This window comes from Topomyia yanbarensis, chromosome 2, assembly GCF_030247195.1.
Source record: "Topomyia yanbarensis strain Yona2022 chromosome 2, ASM3024719v1, whole genome shotgun sequence".
In the NCBI taxonomy this organism is placed as follows: Eukaryota; Metazoa; Arthropoda; class Insecta; order Diptera; family Culicidae; genus Topomyia; species Topomyia yanbarensis.
Window position 1 is genome coordinate 289,737,686 of NC_080671.1, and position 11,312 is coordinate 289,748,997.

Sequence of the window (11,312 nt, forward strand, 5' to 3'; positions counted from 1 at the left end):
GCTGTCAGGAGTACGCATAGCCAAATCATGGACACTAACTTCTACAGCGTCGTTCTCCATGTATACGGGAATGCTATATTTAACTTGTTCAATGTTCTTGAACGAAATCAGCACGCAATGTATGATATGATGCATTTGTAGGGTTTTCACTTCAGCCAGATTGAGTTCCATCTGCACTTTTAATAACTGTTCCACTTCCCAAATGGCTGGTCTTACGAGGCATTTCGAAAAATCAACAGCAACACAGTTCGACCGCAGCTGGGTTGCTTTTTGCTGGGCACCGACACTCATCACTAAATCGCACAGTAGGTAGAGGCTATTGTTATATGGACTGCTTGTGTGATAGGCACCGATTGAATTATAGGTAGGGTGGATGTACCAATAGTCGCATACTTAAGGAAAAATTTGGTTAAAAAATCGATGAATAGACCTATGGACAATGTTAATACATTAAACGAAAGCTTTCAATCCCTACTTCTTAGGAAAAATATAAAGATGGTTGACTGCATCTACAAACATTTGCCATAACACTATACTAGCACTCAGCCATCAAACTTATCACAATCGATTTTGGTTGATAAGGCGAGGGAAATTATAAACGATCATGATAACCGATTCAATACATGCGCAGTAGTCAAGTCGGCCTACGGTAGCTAGTAAAGGCATTATAATGTTAGCTAGGTATCAGTAGCGGTAGTCGTTTCCCCAAGTTCAGTATTAAAACTAAACTCAGGCGTTTTGTAAGCAAGATAGATTTAATTTTTTTGGATAATATATAGAAATAGAGCATGAGATCAATAAAGGTTGGTTGTTCGTCAAACCGTAATGAAATTTCGTTTCTGTGAACCGGAAGAGGAAGTCGGTCATTTGGAACCTGCGGACGATACCAACGGAGATTCAACTTAATACGTCTTGATCCGTCGAACCGATCCCCACATAATATGGTGCCGTGACCAGGATTGTGGATCAAGCGAAATATACAATTATCGGAGAAGGAATTTAACGAAAATTCTGATCCCGTGAGATCTAATTACATGATACATTGGGTATGGAGCTAGAATAATTACTTAGCAAAAATCGCCATTGTCGCGGTTTCTTCATTGTTCAATTGGCGTGGGTACGCCATCGCGGATCTTTTCATCTATCTATATTCAAGCATTACAACGCCTATTTAGACAGGCACTCGGGTGAGTACCTGTCCAATAAACTTTATTATCATATTGTGGTGCTCCTGGGTCTTTTCTTTCCTATTGAATCTAAGACAACGCAACGAAACTACAGTCACTGACGTAGAGCTTACTAATCCTCCGGAAACCCTCGATGATTACGGCCACGGAGATCAAAAGCGAGATCAACGAAATTCGTAATTCAACTGCCGGAGTTCAGGGAATCGCAAGAACGTCAAAATATTTCAAGGCCTGTCTCAAACAGGTACCAGGTGAGTACCTGTCCAGTTAATCTATCGGTTGCTAGTGGGTGCTTCCTGTGTCTTTCGGTTCCAGATTTAACTTGCTTTCTTGGACCACTGAAAATTCTATATGGCGGACAAAAAATTGAAAGAGAAACTACGCAAACGGGAACAGCTATTTGCATCAGTGAACCGTCACGCGACGTTTCTGGCGGAGTACAATGGCGGAGTGTTGAACGAGGTGAAAATCAGGTTGGACAAGCTAAATAAAAAATGGGAGGAATATGAAGAGCTACAGGATGTGATTGAGTCACTAGACGAGACTGCAGAGAAGGAAGAGGACAATGCCAATGCTAGGACAGCTTTCGAGAAACTGTTTTTCGAGACAAGCGCCGGGCTTCAGGAACTTTTGGAACCGTCCGCGAGCGCCCCTGTTGATCTTGATCTTTCGATAGCAAGAGCAACAGCTGGATTAAACGCTGGAATTAGGCTACCCCAGATCGTCCTGCCTGAATTCGATGGGGACTACAACAATTGGTTGACTTTCAGGGATACATTTGTGGCCCTCATTCACGAGGCAGATGGGCTAAGTGCAGTTCAGAAATTTCATTATTTGCGATCGGCCCTGAAAGGTGAGGCGTTAAAGCTGATCGAAACTATAACCTTGACAGCCAACAGCTACGAAATTGCTTGGGAAACAGTAAGGAAACGGTATTCGAATGATTATTTATTAAAAAAGGCACATGCAAGCACTTTTGGATTACCCTAAAATAAAGAGAGAATCTTCCGCATCAATCCTAGGAATTGTCGATGAGTTCGAGCAACGGACAAAAATTTTAAAGCAGCTTGGTGAGGAGACTGATCATTGGGGAGCATTATTAGTTCATTTAATGTGTTCAAAGCTCGATGATGCTTCGTTGAAGTCTTGGGAGGATTGTGCTGTTGAATTTGATAACCCGCGGTACGATCAACTCGTCGACTTTCTCCAAAAACGATCTAGAGTACTGGAAGCAGTTCAGGTTGACATGAAAAATGCTCACGCCATAGCGGTTGGTCCAATGGATAAGCGTGCGATGTCACATAGATCTACGTCACATTCAGCCACGGAGCCAATTCAGTACCGCTGCCATTGCTGCGGTGATATGCACTCACTGGTTCGATGCCCTACATTCCAGCAAATGTCGGTTGAAGAGAGATTAAGAATGGTCAACACAAAACGATTATGCAGCAACTGTTTCCGCTCTGAACATTGGGTGAGAAATTGTTCATCAACCTACACATGCAGAACCTGCGGAAAGAAGCATCACACCATGATTCATCCTGGATTCACTACAGCAGGCGGCGTTGCACATGCGGTAACCTTTGAAGAGGGATCACTTAACTCTGGAAGGCACAATGGCGAAGAGGATGATGCAGTTGTAGTAAATTCGTCAAGCGTCAGTCGTTCTCCAAAGAACACTCAAGTGTTGTTGTCGACGGTAATAGTAGCGATACCTGATCCTACAGGAAAACCGGTACTCGTTAGAGCTCTTCTCGACAGTGGATCACAGATCAACATTTGTAGTGAGAGATTATGCCAAATTCTTAAGATGAAGCGTAGGGTGGTAAACCTTCCTATATCGGGTGTTGGACAATCTGTTGCACAGGCAAGGTACTCTGTTAATGCTGTAGTCACTTCCCGAGTTTCCAACTACTCGCGATCCATGAGTTTTGTGGTTCTTCCATCTGAAACGAGAAATTTACCAATAACAAACGTCGAAACAAATAATTGGAATATTTCCAGAAAGCTGCAACTTGCTGACCCAACGTTTCACAAGTCTGGTAGAATAGATATGCTATTTGGGGCTGAATGGTTTTACGAGTTTCTTGTAACAAGTGAAAGGGCTAAAATTGAACTTGGACCCAACCTACCAATTTTAATTAACACGGTTTTTGGATGGATTGTTTCGGGCAGAGCAACAGCAGGAGGAGAAAACACAGTACTGTGTCACGTATTATCTGAGGAGAACACGTTGGAATTGCTAGAAAAATTTTGGCAAGTAGAAGACCTATCAGATCAACCAGCGTGGACAAAAGAGGAAACAGATAGCGATGAATATTTCATACGAACCTTTGCGCGTTCATCCGAAGGACGCTATGTAGTCAAATTGCCAAAACGAGTAAATTTCGAGAACATGTTGGGAGACACTGCATTTTTGGCATTCAACCGGTTTCAACATTTGGAAAGGCGCCTTTCACGGGACGCCAAATTAAAGGAACAGTATGTAAATTTCATGCAGGAATATTTGGAATTGGGTCACATGAGAAAGGTCGCGGAAATTAATTCGGTTTCTGAGCTGAACGAAAGGCAGATAGAAGGATGCTTTTTGCCACATCATCCGGTTATTAAAGATTCGAGCACTACCACAAAGGTTCGGGTGGTGTTTGATGGATCAGCAAGGACCTCATCGGGATATTCGCTCAATGATGCTTTGGCTAAGGGTCCAGTTATACAGGAGGAGCTCCTTACACTGCTGATTCGGTTTCGAAAACATCAGGTTGGACTAGTGGCTGACGTCGAAAAGATGTATCGACATGTGGTGGTTCATCCAGAGGATACGAAATATCAGCGAATATTCTGGAGATTCGCCCCGAATGAACCTGTAGGAATTTACGAGCTGCAAACAGTAACGTATGGGCTTACACCATCTTCATTTCTCGCCACACGCGCATTGCAGCAGCTAGCAGAGGATGAAAAGCAAGATTATCCATTGGCAGGAGACATTGTAAAAAAGGACTTTTATGTTGATGACTATATCGGTGGTGAATCTAACGTTCAAAGGGCGATTCAAGTGAGGAAGGAATTGGAACAAATTATGGACAAGGGAGGTTTTAAACTTCGCAAATGGTGCTCAAACGCTCCTGAAGTACTTTCTGACATTCCTGCTTGTGATCTCGGAACCCAGCTGACAATCGATTTTAAACTGGAGTCCGGCGAACATGTCAAGACACTGGGAATTACTTGGGAACCAGCAACGGACAAACTCAGGTTCAACTTCTCCACGTCAAACAGTCAAGCATCTTGGTCTAAACGCAAAATTCTCTCAGCCATCGCTAGCCTATTCGACCCCATGGGAATAGCGGCACCGGTAATCGTTATGGCGAAAATATTCATGCAAGAGTTAGTACTACTTCAAGTAAAGTGGGATGAGCCCCTCCCACAACATATCGAAAGGCAATGGAACGAATTTTACTGCAAGCTTAATTTGTTGGGGAAATTGCAAGTACCACGATACGCCTTCGTTGAGGAAACGATGAAAAGCGAAATTCATGTTTTTTTCGGATGCTTCAGAAAAGGCTTATGGAGCATGTTTATATATTAAAAGTGAAAACCTTAATAAGGAAGTAGGGGTGAGGTTGATTGCAGCCAAATCGCGGGTCGCACCTCTCAAGCGATTGACCCTACCCAGATTGGAACTTTGTGCCGCCCGAGAAGCAGCAAAATTGTATGCGAAAGTTACTAGGGCTCTTGAAATGACCACAACTAGCGCTTTTTTTTGGTCTGATTCTACAATCGTACTCCAGTGGATACAATCCCCGCCAAATACATGGAAAACCTTTGTTGGAAATCGGGTGTCTGAAATTCAAACATTCACTTTCGGACACAACTGGAATCACGTGGCGGGAAAGGACAATCCAGCTGATCTTGTTTCAAGAGGGATGAACGCAGAGCTGTTTTTAAAAAGCGACCTGTGGCAGCGAGGACCGGAGTGGATTAGTAAAACAACAGAAGAATGGCCAACATATGATGGAATCAGTGACCGTCGAATTCCACATGAAATGCTAGAAGCCAGACAGCAGGTGGTAGCTCTGTCGGCTATACAAGATATCAACCCGCTATTTTCACGCTTTTCCAGTTTGCAACAATTACTAAGAACCGTTGCATACTGTATTCGCTTTGCACGAAATTGTCGTTCGCGGACCAGTCGTATAACTAATGACTACCTAACCGTTGATGAGCTTAGGTCTAGTAAATTAGCTCTTACCAGATTGGTACAGCAAGAGCAGTTTCTCGAGGACATCAAAGAACTGCGCGCCTCACGTTTCGTTTCTTGTAAGTCTGCCATCCGCTTGCTAAAACCGTATCTTGATGAAGATGGCATCTTAAGAGTGGGCGGACGGTTGCATAATTCTGGCGAGTCGTACCAAACTAAACACCCATCAATCACTCCGAAGTCACACCCTTTCACCAAACTAATAATTGAACACTATCATCGGTTGAGCATCCTCGGTGGTCGCCGGTTGACTTTGTCTCTCGTGCGACAGGAATTCTGGCCACTTCATGGAAAAAGAGCAATAAATTCAGTCCTAAGAATTTGCCATCGATGCTGCCGAGCCAACCCTATTCCGGTGCGACAACCTTTTGGACAACTGCCATCTGCCCGGGTTTCCCCTAGTCGACCATTTTCTATTACTGGAGTGGACTATTGTGGTCCTGTTTATCTGAAGCCTCTACATAGGAAGGCTGCTCCTGGAAAGGCATACATCGCTGTTTTTGTTTGCTTCAGCACAAAAGCAGTGCATTTAGAGCTTGCCACTGATCTGTCAACTCCTTGTTTTCTTTCCGCCCTCCGTCGGTTTGTGGGCCATCATGGATTGCCTGCGGAAATGCACTCAGATAATGGCAAGAATTTCGCTGGAGCGAAAAACGAGTTGTACGATCTGCATCGCATTCTTAACAGTCCTGCCAGTCAAAAGCAAATTGCCACCGAATGCGCGGCGCAAGGAATTAAATGGTTCTTTATACCCCCGAAGGCTCCCAATTTTGGCGGACTTTGGGAGTCTGCTGTTCGCTGCACTAAATCTGCAATAAAAAGAGAACTTGGAATTCATCGATTATCTTCAGAGGATATGCAAACACTTCTTGTGCAGATAGCCGCTGCAATGAACTCGCGGCCATTAACTCCACTCACTGACGATCCTGACGACATAAACGTACTCACTCCAGCGCACTTTTTGATTGGCACAAGCATGAAAACGCTACCAGAAGTGGATTTGAGGAACGTCAACATGAATCGATTGGACCACTATAAACAAACGCAGTACATTTTCCAAAGGTATTGGCAGAGATGGCGTAAGGAATATCTAGCCGAATTACAAGCATCCGATCGAAGACATCGAGCCACTGTGATAAAACCTGGTTCTGTAGTAATCCTTTGCGATGAGTATTCGCCACCTGTTCAGTGGCACCTTGCTAGAATCATTGATGTGCATCCAGGCCCCGATGGAGTTGTTCGAGTGGTTACATTGCGGACCTCAACTGGAACTTATACCCGACCAATATCAAAAATTTGCTTACTACCGGAGGATCAACGCGCTGAAACATCGCAGTCGGACAACTGTTACACTTCTGCATAACGATGCGATTTCATAAATCATATTATTACACGGCCTGATTGGACAGGCTCAGAAGGTGAGTACCTGTCCAACAAATGTACATTAACTTTCAGCTCTACCCGAATCTCTTTGATTTTTTATATGTACCTCTATACGATGGGAGCGGAACGAAAACAACCTGGTAAGCAACCAAATGTAGATTACAACCCTTCTGTACCACTGGATTTTCGCACAAATGTACTCATCACGATGCTTACCTGGATTTTGCTGCTACTTTCGTCTCTCTAGTATGACATTTCATTTGTTGTGTATTGTTTTGTTGAAACGTGATTTCAAGGGGGCCGGCTATGACTGCATCTACAAACATTTGCCATAACACTATACTAGCACTCAGCCATCAACCTTATCACAATCGATTTTGGTTGATAAGGCGAGGGAAATTATAAACGATCATGATAACCGATTCAATACATGCGCAGTAGTCAAGTCGACCTACGGTAGCTAGTAAAGGCATTATAATGTTAGCTAGGTATCAGTAGCGGTAGTCGTTTCCCCAAGTTCAGTATTAAAACTAAACTCAGGCGTTTTGTAAGCAAGATAGATTTAATTTTTTTGGATAATATATAGAAATAGAGCATGAGATCAATAAAGGTTGGTTGTTCGTCAAACCGTAATGAAATTTCGTTTCTGTGAACCGGAAGAGGAAGTCGGTCATTCGGAACCTGCGCACGATACCAACGGAGATTCAACTTAATACGTCTTGATCCGTCGAACCGATCCCCACAATGGTTTAATAACCAATTTATGCCTTCAAAACCGCTTGTACCACTACAGGAACACATGCACCAATAGTGGTGCAATCGCTAATTTCCATTCCTATTGTTGCAAATCCCATTGATTTCTTATGGGACATGCAACTATAGGTACATTAGATCAACTATAGGTGCAAGGGAGCTCAAAATTCGAAGAAAATCAATTTTTTCAGTAGTTATTTGAGCAAATTTCAAGGATAACAGTTTTATTGTCGCATAATTTTAGTGCGATGAATCGATAAAAAATATTTGTTGATGGTTGGTGCTTTAGTTAGGCGTATAACCCTAAGAGAAGAGATGACAACAGGCTTCTTGCTCTTCTTAATTTTATCTAGCAGGTCCTGTCGTAATTCGAAAGACAACAAGCATCCATCGTTGCCAGATTCCATTTGCATGTTTTTCACAATTGCTGAAAATAATTGTTCCTCAGATATCGACCCTCTGTCAAGAATTCACAATAGTAGCTGCATTTAAAAATTAAATTTTATGTTTATTCGTGTCTCTCTTAACAATACACGTAGTTATATCGTCATTCAGGGTATTTATTCAATTTGCATGAAATATTCATGTCTATGAAAAGTAGCCAAAATAAATTCAGCAGCACTGTTTTTCATCCCGTTTGAAAATATTATGAACGCTCTTGACTGGCAAAACGACCAATCAGAAGCTGGTTCAATATTGAGGTTAGGACTGGATCAAATTGGCTACGCGATTGTCTTCTCTTCTCTTAGGTATAACCCACTACTGCAACTATTGGTACACTTCAACTATAGGAGCACCCACCCTAGAATTGACTGTTTCACTTGCGGGACGATTTTTTACTTCTGATCAGGGCGAGATGTGAAGACAAACTGACAGATATCATGTTCAATTAGAATGACATTCATAGTCCATTTTGAATTCAATTTGAAAAATTTCAAGCAATTTTCAAACAAAGTTTAAAATCTCGACAAACATATGATTACGGCTTAAACTGACAAAATTCTCTTCGAAAGGAAATTCCGGACAAACCGTTACATACGAATAACAGATGTTGATAGTAAACAAAAAAGAAAAGTTTTCTCTTTCATTAACTGCTATGAACGGTGTTTAGCCAGTAAAGGTTTGTCTGGAATTTCCTTGCAAAGAGAATTTTGACAGTTGGCTATTAAGCCGTAATCATATGTTTGTCGAGAAATAACTATCATGGCACCAGTTACAACCGGTGGTTCAACCACAGACTAACAGACATAACACTCGAAAACAATGCTTCGCCCGCTTTAACGGTCATTTTATATATATTTGTAGTTGGGACTGTGGCCACATTTGAAAGTATGGTGCCAGTGACATATGAACAAGCATATGGGGGATAGACAACTAGTGAAAAATTGTTCCCAAACCTGAGGGGTAATCCATCAGCAAAAGAGTGTTTGGGACTGTGAATAAAAGGTGGAGCTAGTGTTCTGGGAAAATTGCCGGATCGATGTTTTTGTGGAAATTCCCTCATAGTGTTATGTCTGTTAGTCTGTGGTTCAACCATCTCAAACTCGACGAGCGCTTATTCAAACTGAATGAAAACATGACTATGTATACCAATTTATTTTTTTTGTGCATTGAATATTATGTCACTACAAAATGTTGTACATCATCGGCCAACTATCAACTATCCAACACGTTAAAGTTCTAAATTCAGAAACATATCGGCTACAAGTTGACAAAATTGTTCTCACACGCTATGGAACGAGACATATGATGAAGAAAAGCTATTTTACTGCAAGAACATATTGTCCGTACTTTTCCAAAGGAGACACGACGATTATTTTTCGTTGCAGTAAAATTCCTAGCGCTAGTCGGCGCACGATTCGTTGCAATGTATTTCTTATGGGATGAATGACACTTTAATAAAAGGTGGAGCAATTTTGTATAGGAGAAGATGGGGTAAAACGCACCCCGTGGCAAAATGATACCCTTGTTTATATCGAAAACTGCTGAAAATTTCTAAAAAGGGGTAACACCAGTCGGAAGTCCGTCGTTCACTACACTGTCAAAGTTTGATAACCGTACATCAATAGCAACTCGAGAAATAAACAAAAAACAATAACGTGCTCTTCTCATGTAATTATTGTGGCTCGTGCAACAAGGATTTGCAGCTCTTATAAATGCTATTTTATTATTATGTCAGTGCATTCCAATTCTATTTATACCGTTGCTTATTATTCTGTCGCACTATATACGAAAAATCTACTAAATAATTCACTTTTTGCTAAATTTATACCTCTGCTCCATTGGGGGCAAAATCCCCTTTCCTTTGATTTTCCTGATTTTTTAATCAAAAACAGCAACATCGTTCTGAAAACATGCTAATTGCATAACCTAAGTCTATTTAATGGCACACTTTTGTGAAATCCAACACACAAAAAAAAAATATTGGTAAAAGTAAGAGTGTTCCGCTCTTAGCGAAAAACAACCAACGCCTACTATTAGGTTGAAAGTAAAACTTTTAAATTGATCAAGAATAATAATCAAAATAAAAGTTTTCCTTTTAAGCTAATAAAGAATAGTAATCAGAATAAAAGTTTTATTTTCAAACTAAGAGTATGCGTTGGTTGTTTTTTGCTAAGAGTGAAAAACTTTTATTTTTACCAACTTTTTTTTCTGTGTGCATCATAAAACAAAACTACTTCCTTGTTCACCGAGCATTCTGCCACAATGTTGCGGTGCATGCTGCCCCGTTGTTGTAGTGCATTATGCCCCGTTGTTGTGGTGCATTTTGCCCCGCTTATTTTTGAAAAGGTAATTTTCAATGATTTTGAAAAATTGAATATTTTTCATGTTTTTGACTACTTTGCAAAGCGTTATGATTGTGATTGCAGAGGAATATGTTGGCTAGACGATATCATTAATTAAATTCTTCCAATTGATCATCTATAGCTGTGTTATGATCATATTTCCTTAGGGGGTGCGTTTTACCCCATCTTCCCCTAAAAACCTTACTGTAAATAAAACATACGAAAACCTGAAACACATTCACATTGGGTAATAAATATTTTACGACGTTTTTGAGCATTTATTATCAAGTGCGCGTATTCAATTCGTCGCATCAAAATAATTGAATGGCTCGTTTCCAATGAAACGTACAAAATCGGAATGAAAAATAATTTACCATGTTGTCTAATTTGCTCATTTTCATTAACTTGAATTTGTTGTTTTTTAACATTGTCGTGTATCGCAGATCAGAACGCAGCCATATAAATGACAGCATCGTTTGGTTAAAGCTTGCCAAATATTTTAGGCCGGTTTAAAAATTAGTCCGGTTTGAAAACATTTAGTACGCCATTGAGCTTACGGCTGTAGGGATTCAAAATTGGTTGGTTACCCTGCATATCCCAGATTGTGAAAATTTGCCGAATGATTTTTTATGTACTGTATAATATGCATAATCTAATGATGAAACGCTTGTTCAATAAAATTTTGCAATCTTGGTTAGAGAAGGGTCAGGGTTAGAAGCTTACCTGAATATAAGGAAGGTGGATTTAGAATAGAAACAATTAACTACGATTTGTTGTGGGTAGTCAATAAGGAAGTATTAATATGAAATTGCCTGTTTATGTATCGCCTACTAATGCACGCCTGTTAACGCTCTGTATTTCAGTCACTCCGTTTCGGTCGGTTCATCATTAACACACTGTGATTCACTACTGCACATTGCACACGAAATTATTAGGTTTTACACCAAG

General features: G+C 40.9%; 1 protein-coding gene across 1 annotated transcript in view; it reads right to left on the minus strand.

The window, feature by feature from the left end:
• Positions 1–11,098, minus strand: part of LOC131683235 (neurogenic locus notch homolog protein 1) — a 542,971-nt gene extending 531,873 nt beyond the window's left edge. The window contains exon 1 of the mRNA XM_058965071.1: positions 11,088–11,098. The gene's annotated coding sequence lies outside the window, so the exon portion shown is untranslated. The remainder of the gene's footprint in view (positions 1–11,087) is intronic.
• Positions 11,099–11,312: the final 214 nt, after the last annotated feature.